Here is a 21,406-nt window from a genome sequence, read left to right on the forward strand (position 1 = left end):
ATATGTCTATCCTTATGCCAGCAACACATAGCCTTGATTAGTATAACTTTGTGTAGTAAGTTTTTAAATCAGGAAGTGTGACTCCTCCAACTTTGTTCTTTTTCAAGATTGTTTTGGTTCTTCTGGGTCCATATGAAGTTTGGGATCAGTTTGTCAATTTCTACAGAAACCAGCTCTTGATATCTTCTCCTGGCCACCCTGATCACAATGCTTTTGTTTTCCCTGGCCACAGGTACTACCTGACATGTTTTTATCAGCATGAATTATTTCCAAAGTAGATGGTAAGTTTTTCCAGTGTAGTTAGGATATCTTTAAATTCCGTAGTAATATGGAAAACTTAGACGTGTAATCTCTTGGAACTTGCTTTCTTGTCTATAAATGAAGGGGTTGGAACAGATCAGCAAGTCCAAGTGCCAGTGTGTGGACTGACTGGTCTGCACTGACCACGTGGTCCTCTTTACTGCCTTCATCTGTGATTACTGGCAATGCTCTTTCCCCTGCTTTTTTCATTGTTCTTCTCCCTTCCTTTGTGCTGGTGTCCCTTGGACTAGGCCTTGTCTCAGGTTTCTTCAGCTCTTTGAAGACAATGATTCAATGAAGAGGTCTCTGTTCAAGAAAGTCCCCTTTCACAATAATTGAGCTTTTTTTTTTCTTTTGAAAGTTATTTCCAACTATGGGATCTACTCAATTTCTTACTGTTGCATTGCTTGCAAGCCTGATATGCTTGCTTCTATGAAAATATTCATTAGCTGAGGCTATGTCTGTGCACCATTGATTTTAGCTGCATCATGCATTGCAAGAGTAGAGCAAGTGTCAAGGGATAATAGATATTTTATTTCCCCAGCATCGTGAGCTAGTGTGCATTTTTGATGCTTGGTTGTTTCTGAATCACCATAGCAGAGTTAAATCTAAGAGGGATTTACCAACTCAGAAGAGAAATCTCTGACTCAGGATATGCTCAAAGTCACTTTCACTAGGCTCTAAAAGCACCTTTTCAATCTCTTGGTAAGATTAGAATGTGGGAAAAGGTTTGCACCACAGAATCTGGCCTCTACCCAACCTGAAGCATTCCTCTGGCTGTGGACCTCCTGTCTATTGTCACCTCTTACATCTGTGAGAGCAGGGGTGGGATCACTGCCTGGCATCTAATAAAAGCTTAATAAACATTTATTAGATAAGTGAATGATTAATTCTGTGATTGCATCTTACATTTTACCAAGCACTGTGCTGTGCACATTTCACTTCATCTGCACTACAACCCTGTAAGTGCTTAATCTACTAACTGACTTTAATTCTCTTCATCTGGATATCACTTCCACATTCCCTATATTATTCAAATTTCATAATGTGCTATGACAGACATAATTGATTTTACCCCCATTTTACAGATACAGGATATAGAAACCCGGATGATGTTCAGTGTTTTAAATCAGTGTTTCTCCAATTTTAATGTGAGCATCAACCACCTGAGGTTCTGATTCAAAAAGAAATTCTGATTCAGCAGGTCTGGGGTGGGCCTGAGAGTAGCATTTGCAACAAACTCCCAGGTGATGCTGATGCTGCTGTTCTGCAAATTATACTTCGAGCAGGAAGGTTTTAAATAGAATCTTTTCTTTGCCTTTGTGAAGGTGAGAGGTTAAAAAAAAAATAATAAGATAAACAGCCCACCTCACCCCCACCAGCTCTGAAGAATCTAAGGAGCCTAAAATCAAACAATCAAACATGATTCACCAGAAAGAAATTCTGATGATGAAGTTTGATAAGTTAGACTTTCTTTGGGTCTGCAATATACCAAGCATACAGCATACTATAGACTAACGAAGTTGAAAGATTCACACTTCTTATTTCAAAACTTACCACAAAGCTACTTTTTAAAATCTAAAAGCAAGACTATATATAGAAAGCATAAGAAGGCCCTTGTGACTGTCTCCAGAAAAGGTTATTTTTAGTGAATATAATGCAGTGATTAATTTTCATAATATGCCTAGATATTTCCTTAGAGAAAAAAGGAACTTGAAAGCTGTAGTTAAGGGTAAAAATTGTTTTCATATTACATGTGGAAACCGAAAACTAACATCACTCTTGGGAAATCTTGATCATCTTCATGGGCTACCTATGAAAACAAGATTCTCCCAAAGCGTGAAGATAAAGGCTTGCTATTTATGACTGTGCACTTGATCAGTTACTAGGGCTTTTTATGTGGAACTCAACAGACATTCATCACTGCTGCTATTTCTCACAATCAGGATTCCTCATCTACCCAGACCAGATAATCTCATATCTCTTCATGTACTAAAGAGCTCCCATCTGACACAGCCTTTTTCCCTTAAAATGTGGAGATGCTTTGGAAAGTTAAGAGCAGAAGGCAGCAAGGAGATGCAGGCAGCAGATATCCCAGCCCTAGGCTGGTGGATTGTAGCAGAAGAAAGAACACTAAGTGAGGGCCATTGCACTTTGTCTATTAGAGAAAGATTTTAAAGCTAAAGGCCATTGGTTTCCTTTTTTTCTCCTCATAACAGTTGTTAGACGTGCTTCGTGGCTAGTGTTTTCCTAGGCATCGATGCTCCAGATTATGGGTATGTACCTCAGTTAAGCAAAATGGGTATTCTTAATTTTTCTTTTCTTTTCTTTTTTTTTTTTTAAGACAGGGTCTCACTCTGTTACCCAGGCTGGAGTGCAGTGGCACAATCTGGGCTCACTGCAGCCTTGACCTCCTGCTCAAGCAATCCTCCTGCCTCAGCCCCCCAGGTAGCTGGGACTACAGGTGTGCAGTTTTCGCTTTTGTAGAGTTAGGGTTTTGCCATGTGGCCCAGGCTGGTCTCAAACTCCTCAGCTCAAGTGATCTACCTACCTCGGTCTCCCAAAATGCTGGGATTACAGGGGTGCACCACCATGCCCAGCCAAAAGATAGTGGGGACTCTTAAAGAAAACTAGGATTGGAATTTTTTTTTTTTTGGAGACAGAGTTTCATTCTGTCACCCAGGCTGGAGTGCAGTGGTGTCGTCTCAGCTCACTGCCAGCTCCGCCTCCCAGGTTCATGCCATTCTCCTGCCTCAGCCTCCCAAGTAGCTGGGACTACAGGCACCCACCACCATGCCTGGCTAATTTTTTGTATTTTTAGTAGAGACGGGGTTTCACCGTGTTAGCCAGGATGGTCTGAATCTCCTGACCTCGTGATCTGCCTGCCTTGGCCTCCCAAAGTGCTGGGATTACAGGTGTGAGCCACCGTGCCTGACCAGGATTGGAAAATTTTAAAGAATTATTGGCTAAGAGAATGTCAGAGTGAGGAGAATCTTTAGGAATAAAACTTAAACTTCTAATTCAGGATGGCATATGAATCCCATGAAAGCATTCTTCCTGAATCCCTTTAAATGACATAGAATACAATCAACCCTCAAAAGATGCTGTCCATTCACCAGAATGTTGATGAATTTTTGGATGATAAAGTATAGCCAAGACTACAATGAGTGGACTAACTTGTGAGATGCTGCATACAAAAATAAAGCCCACCTGATAATTAATGGATAGGACTTCTAGTTGAAACTTTCTAATATCAAGCAGAGGGGCTAGAAGTAAGTATAGGATGTGGTGCTGTCTGTTGGTGGCAGTTTCCCATGCTAATGATATCCAAGGTTAACATGTGCTGGTGGAAATCCATGCCATGGCTGGACTTGATGGTCACTCCCAGGTTATACTTGGCTCAGCTGGGGTTCTTTGTGAGCTGGAAGCCACAGAAGTGGCTAAGGTGGCATTATCCAAGTTGGAGAAGGACATTACTGGTCTTCAGATTGCAACTATAAATAGGAAGTAAACTTTGTGCACAAACATACAGCAAAATGTCACCCAGTTGCCCTTTAGGAAGACTAGCTCCCTTTTTCCCACAGAAAACTAGACTTCTCATCTGGCAAAATAAAATCACAACTTTTGAGTGTCTAGGTGGAGCTGTGAGAAGGTGACAGAGTGTTTAGGTGGATCTGTTGGACCTCAGAGAAACCTGGGCTGGGGCCAGCAGTATGTGGGTGGTGAATGAAACCATGCTTCTGCGTGAAGTCTTCTGGGTAGAGAATAGGCTTTGAAGAGAAAGGGATTCCAGCATTGAAAAGGATTTCTCTGAAGTTGGACTGGGAAGGATAAAACCTCAAAGCACCCTGAGAAAGCACCTTCTTTCTCTCTGGAAAATCTAGAGAGAAAGAAGGAAAACCAGGATCATGGGGGTGTTTTGGATGCTCAGACATGAGTGTGGAATTGGCTGACATGATTTTGGAGAGTGGCAAGTCCACAATCTGCAGGATAGGCACAACTGGAAGGCTGGAGACCCAGGGAAAAGCTAGTGTTGCAGCTCAAGTCTGAAGGCAATCTTCTGGCAAAATTCTTTCTTTCTGTAGGGATTCAGTCTTTTCTCTAAGACCTTCATCTGGTTGGATGAGACCCACCCACATTATGTCATGCAATCTGCTTTACTGAAAGTCTGATTGCAAATGTTAATCTCATATAAAGAATATCTTCACAGCAACATCCAGATGTGTTTGACCAGATATGTAGATACCATAGTCTAGCCAAATTGGCATATAAAAGTAACCATCACAATGGTTCAGGTTGGATGAGGGTGGACAAGTTCTGAAGTGTTCACAGAAGAGGGTCAGATGTTGGACCAGGGCAGTATAGTCAGAAAGCTCTGAGTGCCATAAGCTCATCGAAGGGAAGCAATCCCAGATTTATGGCATTTCCTATTTGTCCTGTTGTCTGCGTTCTCTGACAGCAATTAACTGCTTGGGTGCAGGGTTAGAAAAAAGGGTCATCATTAAAATAAAATTTTTGTACTTTATTTTTTTGGAAGGAGTTTATCTTTTAACAGGTGTGTAATTGTGAGTGTGTGTGTGTCTTTACTCATCTGAAAGTCTTTCTTTCCATGCTGGTTACCACAGGTCACACGTCTAGTTTCTGCTGTGTTATGTTTTCTTGCTACTTTGCTCCCACTTAATTTTTCCTTCATTGGCTTATCCAACTACTCCTTGCATATCTTAAAGCACATGGAAGAGGTATTGCTATAAAATCATAAATATCTAAAATAAAGCCCATATTTAGTTTCTGCACAAAATGAACACAAAATATCTGCTCCTTTTTCCATGTTTGTTACACCTTTTGTGGGCAGGCAGGGCGGCTTCTCAGGGTTAAAGATGGTTCCTAAGGTTAGCTTTTCAATAACTGACCGGGAAATCAAATCCAAGGATCCCAGCTTCAAATCTTCATTTATCACACTGATTCTTTAAGTCTTATTTAAAAAATTAAACACTCTAAGTTCATTGTCCTAGGGATTTAAAGGTATAAGAATTAGAAAGAAAGGAAGTTGGCCAGGCGCGGTGGCTCACACCTGTAATCCCAGCACTTTGGGAGGCTGAGGCCGGCAGATCACGAGGTCAGGAGATCGAGACCATCCTGGCTAACACGGTGAAACCCCGTCTCTACTAAAAATACAAAAAAAAAAAAAAAAAAAAGCCGGGCGTGGTGGCGGGTGCCTGTAGTCCCAGCTACTCACGAGGCTGAGGCAGGAGAATGGCGTTAACCCAGGAGGCAGAGCTTGCAGTGCGCCGAGATCGTGCCACTGCACTTCAGCCTGGGCGACAGAACGAGACTCTGTCTCAAAACAAAAACAAAAACAAAAAAACCCAAAACAAATGAAAGAAAGGAAGTTGATGAATTCTTCACTCTCAGTTAACTTCCTAGGTTTTTTCCTAAGATTTTTGGGAGCAACAGAGTGTAGGGATTGAGAAGGGGTCTCTTGGCTGTATGGTTTAGGCACGGTTATAATTTCTGCAACTACCAAGTTACAGGTTAATTCATATGAAGGAAAGTTTTAAATTACATTCCTTTTTCACACAGAAAAAGTAAAGATTTTAAAAAGACAGGTAAAGGTTGATATGGGCCAGTTTTCTCTTTCTTGTCCTATTGAGTTTTGTGATATTTTGACAGGAGTAGGAGGAAAAAGACTGAAGGAAGACTGTTGGCATTCTCTCTTCTGGTTTTGTAAAATTTATCTCTGAAGTCTGAATGTCACAGTGTTATAGTAACTTGTCATGCCTTGCTGCACCATCCCTTGAAGGAATCACAATACAATATGTCCAGTTTCTCTTGAAATAGAACTACTTATTCAGAAGGGATAATGCATTATGACTGGCATAAGAACATCAAAGTTGACACTTTTTCATTTTGCAAATATCCTAAACTTCAGAAGAAATGAAATAATGCACATACACATATGCCCTTGTCTGGATTTTTCCTTAAATAAACCCTAACATAGTAAAGCCTATATTGTTTTATAATCAACCAATTAATTAGCTTTGACTGGAAATCTAAGTAGTGGTCTAATAGAGGCCAAAATATGGGATCAACTGTTTTTTTGTCCTAGTCTCAGTTTATGTATTTGTAGGATGGAGATGACACTATGTCACTTCTTCAAAGGATAGGCCACATAGTAAAGCTGTAAAATGGATATGAATTGCATTCAGGGCAGTCATTAGGCTCATATACTCATGATCGGCATAGAAAGCTTTCATGTGTTTGGCAAACCTGGTAATGTCAGCTGTGCCAGGGCAAAGTGGTGGCTCTGGGTGGCTCAACAAGGACTCTGTGCCTAAATCTCCCACGGTGAGGGTCTAGGGTGGTATGAGATGGTGAACAAGTGTGACACTGGGCACCAGTCATGGAACCTGTAGCCTCTGCCCTTGGTGACGACCTACACTGCCCAGTAAGGAGGAGAGGCCTCCTCTATACTTCCTTGTAGGTAGCAGGAGGTCTGGAGGGGCCTGGGGAAATGAAGCAGGGAGGAGGGCCTGCATTCCTCACTTTCCCCGACCTTGTACGTCAAAAATAGAAGCTTAGTTTCAGAATTTCTCAACTTATTTTCTTAAAGCATTGGTTGCAATAAGTTTTTGTTTGGATTTGAATGATGCGTACTGCTTTTGTGTTATTTTCATTTGTTAACTAAAATAAAGTCTTCCAAAATATTTACTACACATTCATCAAACTTACCATTAAAATGTGGGTAGAACAAACCTCAGAAAAGGAACAAATCACACCTGTGATAAATTCCAGTCACGGTGTTGAGCCCCTGGTTGACGAAGTGACCTCAGAAGCAGTGTGTGTGTCATTGCTCATGGTCTCCTCAAATGTGAGGTCCCCATCCACACACACACGCACACACACACACACACACACACAGCCCTCCCCCTCCTGTGTCTCCCCGTGCACTCCCATCTACTGCACTAGAGAAGTTGATCTCTTGGCCCATGGTGCACCTGAGTCTTTGCACCTCCACAAATGTGATCGGACTCTGTCCCTTGTGAGTTCATTTACACTGCCCCAGTTGTCAACATATTCAGCAGAAGATCTTCAAGGTGTATGCCACGTGGGCAGAGCCCTTTCCTAATTTTGAATACTGGTACGGATTCTTCTAACTTCTTGGTGTGTTTGGTCCTAGCATTCATCTTGAGTTGCAGAGGGAGTTGGATTGTCACCATTCCTTTAAGTCACATCAGCCTGTTTTGGTCTCATCCATCTCATGGTATTGTGATTATTTGCTTACTTGTGATCCTGCTGGCAGAGACCCAATCTTGTGCATATATGACCCTCCAGTATAAATCCATCAAAACATGTATGAGACTTGTATGCTGAAAACTACAAAACCCACTTTTGTTTTATTCCTTGTCTCTATTTTCTTTGTTTTCTGTGTCATTGATTTCTGTTCTTTATTATTTTATTCCCTCTGCTTGGTTGCATTTGTTTTGCTCTTTTTTTATAGGTTCTTGGAATGGGAACTTAGATGATTAATCTGAGATTTTCTTTTTAAAAGTTGTATGCATTTAGTGCTACAGATTTTCCCCTTGGCACTGCTGTAGCTATGTCCCACAAATTTGCATATGCTGTATTTTAAATTTATTTCAGTACAATGTATTTTATTTATTTATTTGTTTTTAGATGGAGTCATGCTCTGTCACCCAGGCTGGAGTGCAGTGGCACAATGTCAGTCCACTGCCGCCTCCACCTACTGGGTTCAAGCGATTCTCCCGCCTCAGCCTCCTGGGTAGCTGGGATTACAGGCGCCCACCACCATGGCTGGCTAATTTTTGTATTTTTAGTAGAGACAGGGTTTCACCATGTTGGCCAGGCTGTTCTTGAACTCCTGACTTCAGGCAATCTGCCCACCTCAGCCTCCCAAAGTGCTGGGATCACAGGCGTGAGCCACCATGCCTGGTTAGTACAACGCACTTTTAAAATGTCCCTGTGACTCTTAGAAGTGTATTGTTTAGTTTCTAGGTGTTTGGAGATTTTTCTGTTCTTTCAGTTATTGACTTCCAGTTTGATTCCACTACTGGTGGAGAATGCCGTTTGTATGATTTCCATTCTTTTACATTTGTTGAGGTTTCATGGCTCATATGATATATCTTGGTTTATGTTTCATAGGCACTTGAAAACATTGTGCATTCTGCTGTTCTGTGGTAGTGTGTGCTATAATTGTTGAGTAGACCCTGTTGGTTGATGGTGGTTGTTGAGTTCTTCTATATCCTTGCTGTTTTTTTGTCTAGCTGTCCTCTCAATTGTTGCAAAAGGTGTGTTGAAGTCTCCAACCTTAATTCTGAATTTGTCTATTCTCCTTTCAGTTCTGTCAGTTTTTATTTACTTCATCTATTGCTCTGATTTTTGGTGCATACATATTAAGGATTGCAATGTATTCTTCATAGATTGACCCTTTTATCATCATATAATATTGCTTATTTTCTCTGGTCATTTTCTTTGGTCTGAAGTTTACCTTATCTGATACTAATATAGCCACATCTGCCGCCTTTTGATTCGGATCTGCATAATATATTATCCCTCCCCAATCCCTTTTCTTTCAATGTTCCTATATTATTACATATGAAGCGAGTTTCTCATATGCAGCATATAGATGGGTCATATTTTTAAATCTCTTCTGCTTATCCGTGTATTTTAATTTGTGTATTTAGACCATTTACATTTCATGGAATTATTGGTCTGCTAGGGTTTAAGTATCCCATTTTATTTTTTGTTTTTATTTGTTCACTTTGTTGTTTTTATTTTTCTGTTTTCTTTTCCCGACTTTCTGTGGGTTACTCGAACATTTTTAGAATTCCCTTTTTATGTATGTGTAGTATTTAAATATACTTATGTAGCTTTTTTAGTGGTTACTCTAGGTATTTTGTTATATATATGCATAAATTATTACAGTGTACCGATGCCATTATTTTACCAGTTCAAATAATTATTGAAATCTTACCTCCTTTATCATCATTTTATTCTTCCCTGTCTATAATTATCTTAACTATTTCCTCTATATATGTTTAGAATCACATGATCTAGTAGTATAATTTTTGCTTCTATTATCAAACATAATTTAGAAAACTCAAAGAGAAGAAATGTCTGTTGTGTTTACGCATTTATTTTCTTATTAACTTCTTTCTTCCTGAAGTGCCAAGTTGCCTTCTTTTAATATTTCTTTTCTATTTAGATAACTTAATTTAGCCATTCTTTTGGGGCAGGTCTGCTAGTGAGAAATTTTCTTAGTATTCCTTCTTCTGAGAATGGCTTGATTCTCCTTCATTCCTGAAATCAATTTTCACTGGAGACAGAATTCTGGGCTGATGATTCTTTATTCTCAGCAATGTTAAATACTGTGCCCTTTCCTTTTGGCATCCGTGGTTTCTCAGGAGAAATCTGCTCTCTTTGAAATTGTTTTCCCCTTTAGGTAAAGTGTTGTTTCTCTCACTTCTCTTTTTTCTCGGTCTTCTGAAGTTTGACTATCTGTATCTTGATGGAGATTTGCTAGATTTATTCTCTTTGGGATACATTTAACTTCTTTAAATCTGTATGTTTATGTCTTTTGCCAAATATGGGAAGTTTTTAGCCAAAAGACAATAAAAATTTTCTACTCTTTAATTCAGCAATATTTCTTTCAGAATTTCATTCTGAGAAATTGATTGCTAATGTGTAAAAATTTGTTTATAGATGTAAACACTTACCATTATTTTTATACTGTCAGGAAACTGGAAAATTGTAAATGGTCCAAAACAATGGATTGGATGATGAGTCATTGCTCATTAATTAACTTTTACTTTCTAACGATTGTATAAATCATTAACTGGGATGTAGAATAATAATAATAAATAATGACATACAAATGATCAAAATATTTGGAATTTTAGCCCTACTAATATCTAGTGGTGTAATTTTCAGCCAATAACTTATTTATAATTCAGTTTTCTTATCTGTAAGATGGGGATGATGATAGAACTACTTCATAAGATTTTTGTGAGAAATTAGTGAGTTAATACACATCAAGAACTTTGAACAGTCAGTGCCTGGCACAGAGTAAATGACATACAAAGGTCAACTATTATTGCAATTACCATTATTACTGAAAAGTACTGAAAGTTGCATATCAAGCTGTTTACAATAGTTAGAATGATTTAGAGTTACGATTTCAAGGTGTTTCTTTTTGTGCTTATGTTTTTTAAGGTTTTCAAACAATATTAATAAAAGATTTTCAAATAAAACATGCATAATAAACCAAAATTTGAGAGAAATATTGATAGATAGCATAACATTGTGTATATACGTGTATATATATATATATATATATGCATGTAAGTTGGCAAAATGAGACAAAATCCTAGTTACACGTGAACACCAATGGCTGACTCAGCAATCTTTATCATGCTTCCCTAGCCCCACCTATTTTTTTGGATGAATGTTTGTGCATAGTTATAGACAGTGTGCATATTCATGCTGCCTTTTCATAGCATGCAATACATATTTTAATGTGAGAAAGCATACACATGCTATTTTACATTATAAAATAGTAATTTATAAAGTGGATGTAACCTACATAGCACAAATCACATGGATATGCTCCTATTACTGTAATCTTTGAATACTTCCAACTTGAGCTACTATAATTATCTTATCCTTTTAGCTCTTTTTGTATTTTATATTACTACAAAAATGGGAAGTAGCCTAACTGTAACACTTAAAAACATAGCTGTGAAATTTATTGCCAATTTTTTTTTTCCCGGAAGTCTCTACCAGTGTATACTGCCTGTAGAAAAAGTAGAAGACTACTGGTTTTCACATCTGCTAATGGTTTTGTCACATCTGCTAAGAGAATTGAACATCTTTTCTTAATCTTTTGCTAATTATTAGAAGAAAACCAGGAGCTTGCTATTTACATTTCTTTGTTTCTCGTAAGGCTGAACTTTTTCCCAACATGTTAGTTACAGGTTGTATTTTCTCTTTTGTAAATCTCCTGCTGATACCCATTTACCTTAATGTTTTTCATATCTATTGGCGCACACTCTTTGTTGAATAAGGTTATTTACCCTTGTCATATATCCTGCAAACATTATTTCAGTTTGCTGTTTGTGTTTATATTTTAGTTACTTTTTATGTTCAGAGGTTTTAATTTTTTTGTAGTCAAATCCTTCAATATTGTCCCTTGTAACACAGAAAACACAAGAACTGTATTACTGCTAGGTTGAGAAAATAATCTTTCTTTCAGGCTTTAAAAAATTTGTCATTCTGTTCTCTTGTTTTTCATTGATTTTTTTGAGAAAATATTTAACTCTTTAATCTATTTGAAATTTACCTTGATGAATTGAGAGAGGTGACGGGCAGTCCCACTCCACTCTGACCTACCCAGACCTTCCTTAGAGTGCTATTTTTATTCCATTCTAGATTTACTAGCCCACATTTGGAGGAAAATGCCTAGGATGACAAAAAGGAATGCAGTCCATGTGTTATGAGAAATGGCCTGAAGACCATAAGTTGAATGACAGCTGTTTAAAACCCTTACGTTATTTGTCAGCATGTGCAGTAGTTAAGAAGCTCTGGAGGCACAGGGACCTGGATTCGTGTCCCAGCCTCACCACTTACGGGTATGTGTTTTCTGTTTTGTAACTCTGCTGCTCCTTAAAAACATTAAGAGAAATGGGTAACAGCAGCAGATTTACAAACGAAAAAATACATAGGATAAGATGCAGATCCATGTTAAGCTTCAATTTCTTCATCTGTTAAATGAGAATAATAATACCTACCTCATGGTTATTATATGAAGATTAAATGGGAAAATACAGGTAAGCATTTAGCAAGACACTTGGTTCAGAGAAGGCACTCAATAAATACTGGTTGTCAGTGTCATTAATTTTGGTGTTTATTTTGTTTTGTGCTAGCCCAAAGAGTAAAGGATGCAGAATGACAAATTCCAGCCTCTATGAGGCAGGATTTGCTGATTTGCTGCGTTGTTTAAGGAGATAATGGCTCTTTTTCATGGGACAGTTTCAGGCAATGGCTGGGACAGGGCTGAGGCTTTCTGCGAATGGCTGGGCCACATGTTTTTCACAACCCCCTATGCTGTCACACTCTGAGCCCTGTGGAAGTTTGTGAAAGACTTGCTTCTTCCTGTCCCTGCCTTCCCTTGGCAGATTAGCTCAGAGATATAAATGAAATTGAGGCTTAGAACAGCCAGTGCAGAGTATTAAATGCTAATTAGCTTGTCAACACCACAGATGTTTTTGAAGAGAGGGAGATATGATGCAACCTACACTTTGTGAGGAAATGCATAGGGGATTGCCTGGGAGGGTGGAGATTTGAGGCAGAGAGAGATTTAAAGGAGGTTTGTCCACTGGGAGAGATGGGAAGCCCTCAATATTGGGGGTGGGTATTGGTTGGTGGGGGTGCAAAGAGAGGAAGGGCAGAGTTGGTGACTTGGGTCAGATTCAAGACACAATGAAGAGGAGAGCTGACAGGATTTGACCACTTTTACCTCTGTGTTGTCGAAGAGAAACAAAGCTGGACAGTAGTTAAAAGTGATAAAAACTACTTTATTAAGTAAAACTGACAGTAGCGGGAAGAGCTGAGCTCTGTTCAAATTTGTACAGAGGCGACTGGGCAATTTAAAGGGAGAATGAGGGAACAGGGAGTGGGAGCAAGCAGGGGCTCAGTAGTGTCAGGGAAGTGAAACAAAAAGGGCTAAGAGGGTTAGTCAGTGTAAATATGATGAGGCCAGCTGTGTTTGCTTGCTGGAAATTACTGAAGTTAGGATTCTATCCTCCTCCAGAGACTGGGGGACAGAAGCTCTATTTTTCTTGATAATTACATTTCAAAGAAATAGCTTTCAGGTCCTTGAGAAGGACACACCTAAGTTACAGGAGATACAGATGCTCTTCAACTTACTCTGGTGTTTTGTCTCAATAAACCCATTGTAAATTGAAAATATTATAAGTCAAAAATACATTTAATACAGCTTACAAAACATCATAGCTTAGCCCAATCAACCTTAAGTGTGCTCAGAAGACTTACATTAGCCTACCATTGGGTGAAATCATCTAACACCGGGCCTATTTTATAATAAAGTGTTGAATATCTCATGTAATTTATTGAATGCTGTACTGAAAGTGAAGAACAGAATGGTTGCACCATTCTGAAGTACAGTTTCTCTGAATGTGTATCACCTTCACACCATTGCCAAGCCAAAAAATCACAGATTGAACCATCGTAGGTCGTGGACCATCTGTATCTCAAAGGGACAGAGGGAGGATTTACAATCGTAAGCTATTTTTTTTTAGTAAATGCTCCAGTACAGTGGGAGTATCAGTGGCCTATCATCAGGTGTTGGCTAGATCAAAAGGTAAATTCTTTTGACAGCCTTGAGCAAGTCTTCAGATAGGAACTCAAAGCAGTGCTGGGTCGACCTAGGGATTGGCTTAGGCAAGCAGAAGCCAAGCCAGCATTGTTGGCCAAGTCTCAGTGCAGGGGTGGGAGCCCTCAGCTCTCTGTGCAGGGCATAGGACATTACAGAGAGGTAAAGAATTGGAGTGCTGGATTCTATTCCTTGTTCTGCAATTCAAGAATAGGAAAAACATTGCTTCTCTTTTATTGTGGTGATCAAAAAGGATAATATATGTAAAATTACTTGGACAATAGAAATATTTTTAATACTGAGAACCATAGTTGGAGAACTTGGCTCCCTCTCCTGTCATGAATTAATGTAGCAGCATAAATGGCCAGATCCTTCTAGGGAGGAACCCTGAAGGCGAGACTGGCAGACCTCCTTTTTCATTCCCTTTGTAAAGTGCTTGCTTACAACAGATGCATCATGCTTGTTTCCTTCTTTTTTTGTTTTTTTCTTTTCTCTTTGGACTTGCTTTTTCTGCTTAAGGCACTGCAACCCAAAATCCATTGCCAGCAGGGAAAACGCTTTAAAAGGAATGCTAAGTATGTTCAAAGTGTGACAAAGATTATTTTTTAATTTTAAAGGCTTTTTGGGTATTATTATATTAAAAAAGAAAGATGGAATTTGATAATTCTTACTACTTTTCTGCCCTGTATCCATGAGATATGTTACTTGGAAAATATTCAGTCCTCTGAAAAAGGCTGTGACGTCATTTCTTACTTTACAGGACTGATGGAAATATTCAAATGATGTACTAGTTTATCAACTTGAAACCTTAATTAATGTAAAACACTTTCTGAATTTGGTTGAAAACACTAGGTAAAGTTTCGTTTTTACCTTATGTGTACTTAATCTTCTCTCCCCAGGGGGGTAGTTGCTAGAGCGTCTTGCAGGGAGTGCTAAGGAATCATGTCTTGTTATTATAATACCTTCATCTTTTCAAAGTGCTTTTTGTTATCTCATTTGATCCTCACAACCAACTGTGGAACTTGTTAGGGCCAGGGCTAGCGTGCCAGATGCACGGATGAGGAAACTGAAGCCCAGGAATGTGTGACTGAGTGGTGGAGATAAAGACAGGGGCTGGATCTCCTGTCTGTTAATTGGAGGTGCCACAAAGTACCGCAGACCTGGTCCACAGCTAGCCGTTTTTGAATAGACCATGGCAGGGATGGAGCATTGTAAATCTAGTAGAAATTCATAATTAAGCTCTACGTGTCCAGTCAAATGCTTGGGGAAACCTTGTTTGGGGTTAAATTGAGATTACTGTTCAATGTGTTGTTGAATATCCCATATAGAAAAATTTTGGGAGGTTTAAAACTAAGAACAGTTTCTTTTGATATCAGGATGTTTCATTTTTTCAAAAAAATAGTCTATTAAAATATAATTTAAATACCATATGATTTACACACTAAAAGTGTACAATTTATTTTTTTTACTATATTCACATATATGTACAACTATCACCACAGTGCCCTTTTTTAAAAAAATATATATATATATTTTTAGAGACAGGGTTCTGCTTTGTCACCCAGGCTGGAGTGCAGTGATAACGATCATGGCTCACTGCAGCCTCAACCTCCCAGGCTCAAGCAATCCTCCCACCTCAGCCCATCACCCCAACCCCAACCAAGTAGCTGGGACCACAGGCACGCACCACTATGACTGAGTAATGTTTAAATTTTTCGTAGAGATGGGGTCTTGCCATGTTGCCAGGCTTGTCTCAAACTCCTGTCATCAAGCAATCCTCCTTCCTTGGCCTCCCAAGGCACTGGGATTACAGGCATGAACCACTGTGCCCAGCCTCACAGAACACTTTAGAATATTTTCATCATGTCAAAAAGAAACTCTCTACCCTTTAGTTATCACCCTTGTATTCCCCCATCTACCCCAACACTAAGCTAGAACTAATCTACTTTATGTGTTTGTAGATTTCCCTGTACTAGATTTTCATAGGAATGAAATTGTATAATATGTGGACTTTAGTGAGGGGATTCTTTCACTTAGCATAATGTTTACAAGGTTCATCTAAGATGTTACATGTGTCAGTGTTTCCTTCCTTTTTATGGCTGAATAATATTCTAGTGTATGGTATATCTTTATTAGTTGGTGGACATTTGGGTTGGTTCTACCTTTTGGCTATTGTGAATAATACTGCTTTTCATATTTCTGTACACAGTTTTGTGTGCACATATGTTCTCATTTCTCTTGGCTAAATACTTTGGAGTGAAATTACTGGGTCATATAACAACTTCATGTTTGAGGAGCTGCTAGATTGTTTTCCAAAGTGTCTTCACCATTTTACATCCCCACTAGCAGTGTGTAAGTGTTCCCATTTCTCAACATTCTTGCAAGCACTTGTTATCATATGACATTTTGATTGAGCCATCCTAGGAGACATGAAGTGGTATCTCATGGTGGTTTTGACTTTTATTTCCTTGAGGACTGATGTGAGCATCTTTTCATGTGCTTATTGGTTATTTGTATATCTTCTCTGAAAAAAAAGTCTAGTCAGATCCTTTGCCCATTATTTAGCTAGACTGTTTGCTTTTGAGATGTGAGAGTTTAAAGAATGTATTCCAGAGATAAGTCTCTTAGACATGTGATTTGCAAATATTTTCTCCCATTCTGTGGGTTTTCGTGTGGTGTCCTTTGAAGCACATGGTTTAAAATTTTGTGGAAAGCTACTTTACTTCCTTTTGTTGCTCATGCTTTGGATGCCATATGTAAAAATCCATTGCCAAACCCAAGGTCATGAAGACATACAATTTACTCCTGTGTTTTCCCCTAAGAGTTTTATAGTTTGAACTCTTACATTTAAGTGTTTGATCCATTTTGAGTTAATATTGTATACGGTGTGAAGGAAGAGCCCAGGTTAATTTTTGTGTAAGTGAATATCCATTTGTCCCAGCACTATGTGTTGAAAAGTCTATTCTTTCCTCTTTGAATGGTCTTAGCACTCTTGTTGAAATCAGTTGACTATAGATGTATGGTTTTATTTCTGGACTGACAGTTCTATTCCTTTGATTCATGTCTATCTTTATGCCAGTACCACAATATCTTGATTACCATTCTTTTGTAGAAAGTTTTGCCTGTAATCCCAGCACTTTGGGAGGCTGAGGTGGGTGGATCACAAGGTCAAGAGATCGAGACCATCCTGGCCAAGATGGTAAACCCCGTCTCTACTAAAAACACAAAAATTGGCCAGGCGCAGTGGCTCACGCCTGTAATCCCAGCACTTTGGGAGGCCGAGGTGGGCGGGTCACCTGAGGTTGGGAGTTTGAGACCAGCCTGACCAACATGGAGAAACCCCGTCTCTACTAAAAATACAAAATTAGTCAGGTGTGATGGTGCATGCCTGTAATCCCAGCTACTTGGGAGGCTGAGGCAGGAGAATCACTTGAACCGGGGAGGCGGAGATTGCAGTGAGCCAAGATCGCACCATTGCACTCCAGCCTGGGCAACAAGAGCAAAACTCCATCTAAAAAACAAAACAAAACAAAACCCACAAAATTTAACTGGGCATGGTGGTGCATACCTGCAGTCGCAGCTACTCGGGAGGCTGAGGCAGGAGAATCGCTTGAACCTGGGAGGCAGAGGTTGCAGTGAGCCGAGATCGCGCCACTGCACTCCAGCCTGGCGACAGAGCAAGATTCTGTCTCAAAAAAAAGAAAAAGAAAAAAGTTTGAAATCAGAAAGTATGAATCTTTTTTTTTTAATTTTCAGGACTATTTAACTATTCTTGGTTCCTTAAGTTCTATATGAATTTGATAATCAGCTAATTAATCTCCACAAAGAATTCAGTTGGGATTCTGGTAGTGATTACACTGAATCTCTGTATCAGTTTAGGGAGTATTGGCATCATGTTGTCTTCTGATGCATGAAGATGTGATGTTTTTCCACTTATTTAATGTCAATAATGTTTTGTAGTCTTCAGAGTTTTGAACTTCTTTTGTTAAATTTATTTCTAAGTATTTTATTCTTATTGATGTTATTTTGAATGGAATTGTTTTCTTAATTTCATTTTTAGATTGCTCATTTGCAAATGTACAAAATACAATTGTATAATTGATTTCTGTATATTGATCTTATATCTTGCAACCTTGCTAAACTTGTTTATTATAGTATTTTTTTAATGGGTTCCTTAGCATTTTCTATTTATAACATCAGATAATGTCATCTGTGAGCAGAGATAGTTTTACTTCTTCCTTTCATACCTGGATGTCTTTTCTTTTTCTTTCCTAATTGGCCTGACTAGAACCTCTAGTACAATGTTGAACAGAAGTAGTAAGAGCAGACATCCTTGTCTTGTTCCTGCTCTTAGAGGGGAAAACATCCAGTTTTTCATCAGTGAACATGATGTTAACTACTGGCTTTTCAGAAGCCCTTCATTATGTTGAGAAAATTCACTTCTATTCCTAGTTTATTAGTTTTTATTATGAATGGGCATCAGATATTGTCAAATCTGTTTTTTCATTTATTGGAATGATTAGATAATTTTATTTTTTATCGTATTGATATAATGTATTAAATTAATTTTCAGACGTTGAATCAACCTTGCATTCCTGGGATAAATTCCACATGGTAATGGAATATAATCCTTTTAATATGTTTCTGGATCTGATTTATTAGTATTTTGTTGGGACATTTTACATCTATATTTACAAGAGATATTAGTCTATAGTTTTCTTGTCATTTTTTTCCACCTGGTTTTGGTATCAGGTTAATACTGGCCTCATAAAATAATTTGGGAAGTGCTCTCTGCTGCTTTTTGGAAGAGTTTGTGAAAAATTAGTATAAATTCTTCTTTAAATATTTGGCAGAATTCGCCAGTGAAGCCATATGCGTTTGGGCTTTTCTTTGTGGATAGGTTTTTTGTTGTTGTTTTGTTTTTGACTTTACTAAACATTAAAGCACACATGAATGTTTTCTGTGGAGTAGGACTAAAGGACATCAGGGGAGGAGAAAGGGATACTTGGGAAGAGAATCACACAACAAGGACCTATCTTCACAAAAAGGGCTCAATATTGACTTCCAGGGAGGAACAGGGAATGGTCAGCTCAAATTTGGTGATAACATCAGGATGAAGAACTCCAAGCTTCCTGACATTTTGACTCCTGGCAAAGATCTCTGTGCATTGCCCAGGGAAGAAAGCGGTTTCTTTTGATGATTTGATCACATATCCCCCTTTATTTTCAACAGGAGGTACATTGCGCAGCTGTGTAATTCTGTCCAGATGCATATGGATGACCTTAAACCCAGGATTCTTGTTGTAATGAACAGCAAAGAGATGGCCATAGTTTTTTATACCTACATCTCTGCTAGAATCTTTTATTACAATGTTAGAGATTTCAAATAGTTTCAGAGGAAGGAGCATCTTCTGATTTGTTTCTATGGTCTTCAGAGCACCAAGAAGAAGGGTAATGAATGCCACCTGTAATTGAACTGTTTTAGTTTTACTTATGTGGACTGCTTTTGTTGCAGACATAATCCAAAACAAGTTTATCAGAAATATCCTCTTGGAGCAGAGAGCAAAGGTGAGTGCTTCAGTGAATCCATGTCTACCATGGATTCAGCTACCATGTCATGTCTGATAAATTTTTTGTGCTTATTAAGAGGAAATTGATTAGCTGTGGTGTTTATGGGAGAGTCATCTGAATATTGTTATATCCATAAGCAATAGCTGCATCTTCTACAATATCACATGCATGGATAATGTCAGCTGTGGTCAGAGGGATTTTATTCTTAATGTGATTCCCATTGCCGATGACTTTGGACTTCGAATACATCCTGGTCAGAAGCTAGGCAAGATTTTCTGGAGTTTCTCTGATTTCATTTTTTTGTTGTTGTTGTTAACGAAATCAGCTTTCACTATATCTTTTTGAACAATTTTTAATTAAAAATATTTTTATAAAGATGGGATCTCACTATATTGCCCAGGCTGGTCTTGAACCCCTGGACTCAAGCGATCCTCCCACCTCAGCTTCCCAAAGTGCTGGGATTACAGGTGTGAGCTACCACGCCCAGCCTCACTATCTCCTTTTGGTAAGCTAGTTCTGGAAAAGTATATGCTTTTCCATTAGGAAAATTACCCCAGTTGCTTCGATTGTAAATTGGTTCTCAATATAGTCACTGAAAATGGTGTCAAGATAATATCAAGAACTCTTTTTGCCTTACTAAAGTCACTTCCTGTGCATTTCATAAATACCTTTCTAGTATTTAATTTTGGAGTCATCCTCATTGGTGATGGAAGGCATTGAAAGGACGACACCCTTGCTATCATAGATAACTGGGTACAGGCGTTTATTTCCAATGACATGTTAATAGTGTTTAAGGTGGTTGTCAGTCTTGTACATGTTCATCGGCTCACAGACTATATACTCCTTGGCCTTATTTAGGGCTTGCACTTGATATCTAAAGGACACTTTGCACAGTACAAGTAAATGGGTGACAAAGTGTCCAGTGGGTTCCAGTAGCAACCAATGCTCTTTTCCAGCAAATATCCTGATGTAATTTCTCCTGATGTTCAATGAAGCTGTCATATTGATCTTTAGTAAGCTTTAGATTTTAGAGAACTGCTGCTACTGTAAAGGGCATACCTTAACTATCTTTTCTGTGATAATCAATTTCTGGATTTTTCCATTAGGCATTACCTGTTTATATGCCAGAGCCTTTATCCTTTCTTTGAAGACCTGAAGTCCTCAAATCAATCCTTCCAGATACATGAGGTCATATCTATTGACAGAGATGTCAATTTTGCAAAGAACATTAGAAGTCCCTTCTGCCTTTACATTATCTTGTTCACTACTTATTTCCTTCTCAAAAGTAATGTCATCAACTTCCAGACCAAATTGAAAACATAGTTCATCAAATTCTTCATCAGTGTAGGCCTGGCCCAGGGTTTGGAAGAACAGAAGGTGCTTCTTTGTGGGTAGATTTTGATTACTCATTCAATCTCTTTACTTATTACAAGTCTATTTATATAATCTATTTCTTCTTAAGTCAGTTTCAGTAGTTTGTATCTTTTAAAATTTCTGTCCATCTCATCTAATTTATCTGATTTGTTGGCGTACATTGTTCATAGTATTCCTTTATAGTTTTTTTTTATTTCTGTCAGGTCATTAGTAATGTCCCTCTTTTGTTTTTGTTTTTTTTTTCTTTTTCTTTTTTTTTATTATTATACTTTAAGTTTTAGGGTACATGTGCACATTGTGCAGGTTAGTTACATATGTATACATGTGCCATGCTGGTGCGCTGCACCCACTAACTCGTCATCTAGCATTAGGTATATCTTCCAATGCTATCCCTCCCCCCTCCCCCCACCCCACAACAGTCCCCAGAGTGTGATATTCCCCTTCCTGTGTCCATGTGATCTCGTTGTTCAGTTCCCACCTATGAGTCAGAACATGCGGTGTTTGGTTTTTTGTTCTTGCGATAGTTTACTGAGAATGATGATTTCCAATTTCATCCATGTCCCTACAAAGGACATGAACTCATCATTTTTTATGGCTGCATAGTATTCCATGGTGTATATGTGCCACATTTTCTTAATCCAGTCTATCATTGTTGGACATTTGGGTTGGTTCCAAGTCTTTGCTATCGTGAATAATGCCGCAATAAACATACGTGTGCATGTGTCTTTATAGCAGCATGATTTATAGTCCTTTG

General features: G+C 38.5%; 1 long non-coding RNA gene and 1 pseudogene across 1 annotated transcript in view; one reads left to right on the top strand and one right to left on the bottom strand.

The window, feature by feature from the left end:
* Window positions 1–21,406, top strand: part of LOC134759223 (uncharacterized) — an 84,440-nt gene that overhangs the window by 20,103 nt on the left and 42,931 nt on the right. The gene's annotated exons all lie outside the window — the stretch shown is intronic.
* On the bottom strand, window positions 18,747–20,403 carry LOC101124267 (phenylalanine--tRNA ligase beta subunit-like; annotated as a pseudogene).

This window comes from Gorilla gorilla, chromosome 8 (assembly GCF_029281585.2).
Source record: "Gorilla gorilla gorilla isolate KB3781 chromosome 8, NHGRI_mGorGor1-v2.1_pri, whole genome shotgun sequence".
NCBI classification, from domain to species: domain Eukaryota; kingdom Metazoa; phylum Chordata; class Mammalia; order Primates; family Hominidae; genus Gorilla; species Gorilla gorilla.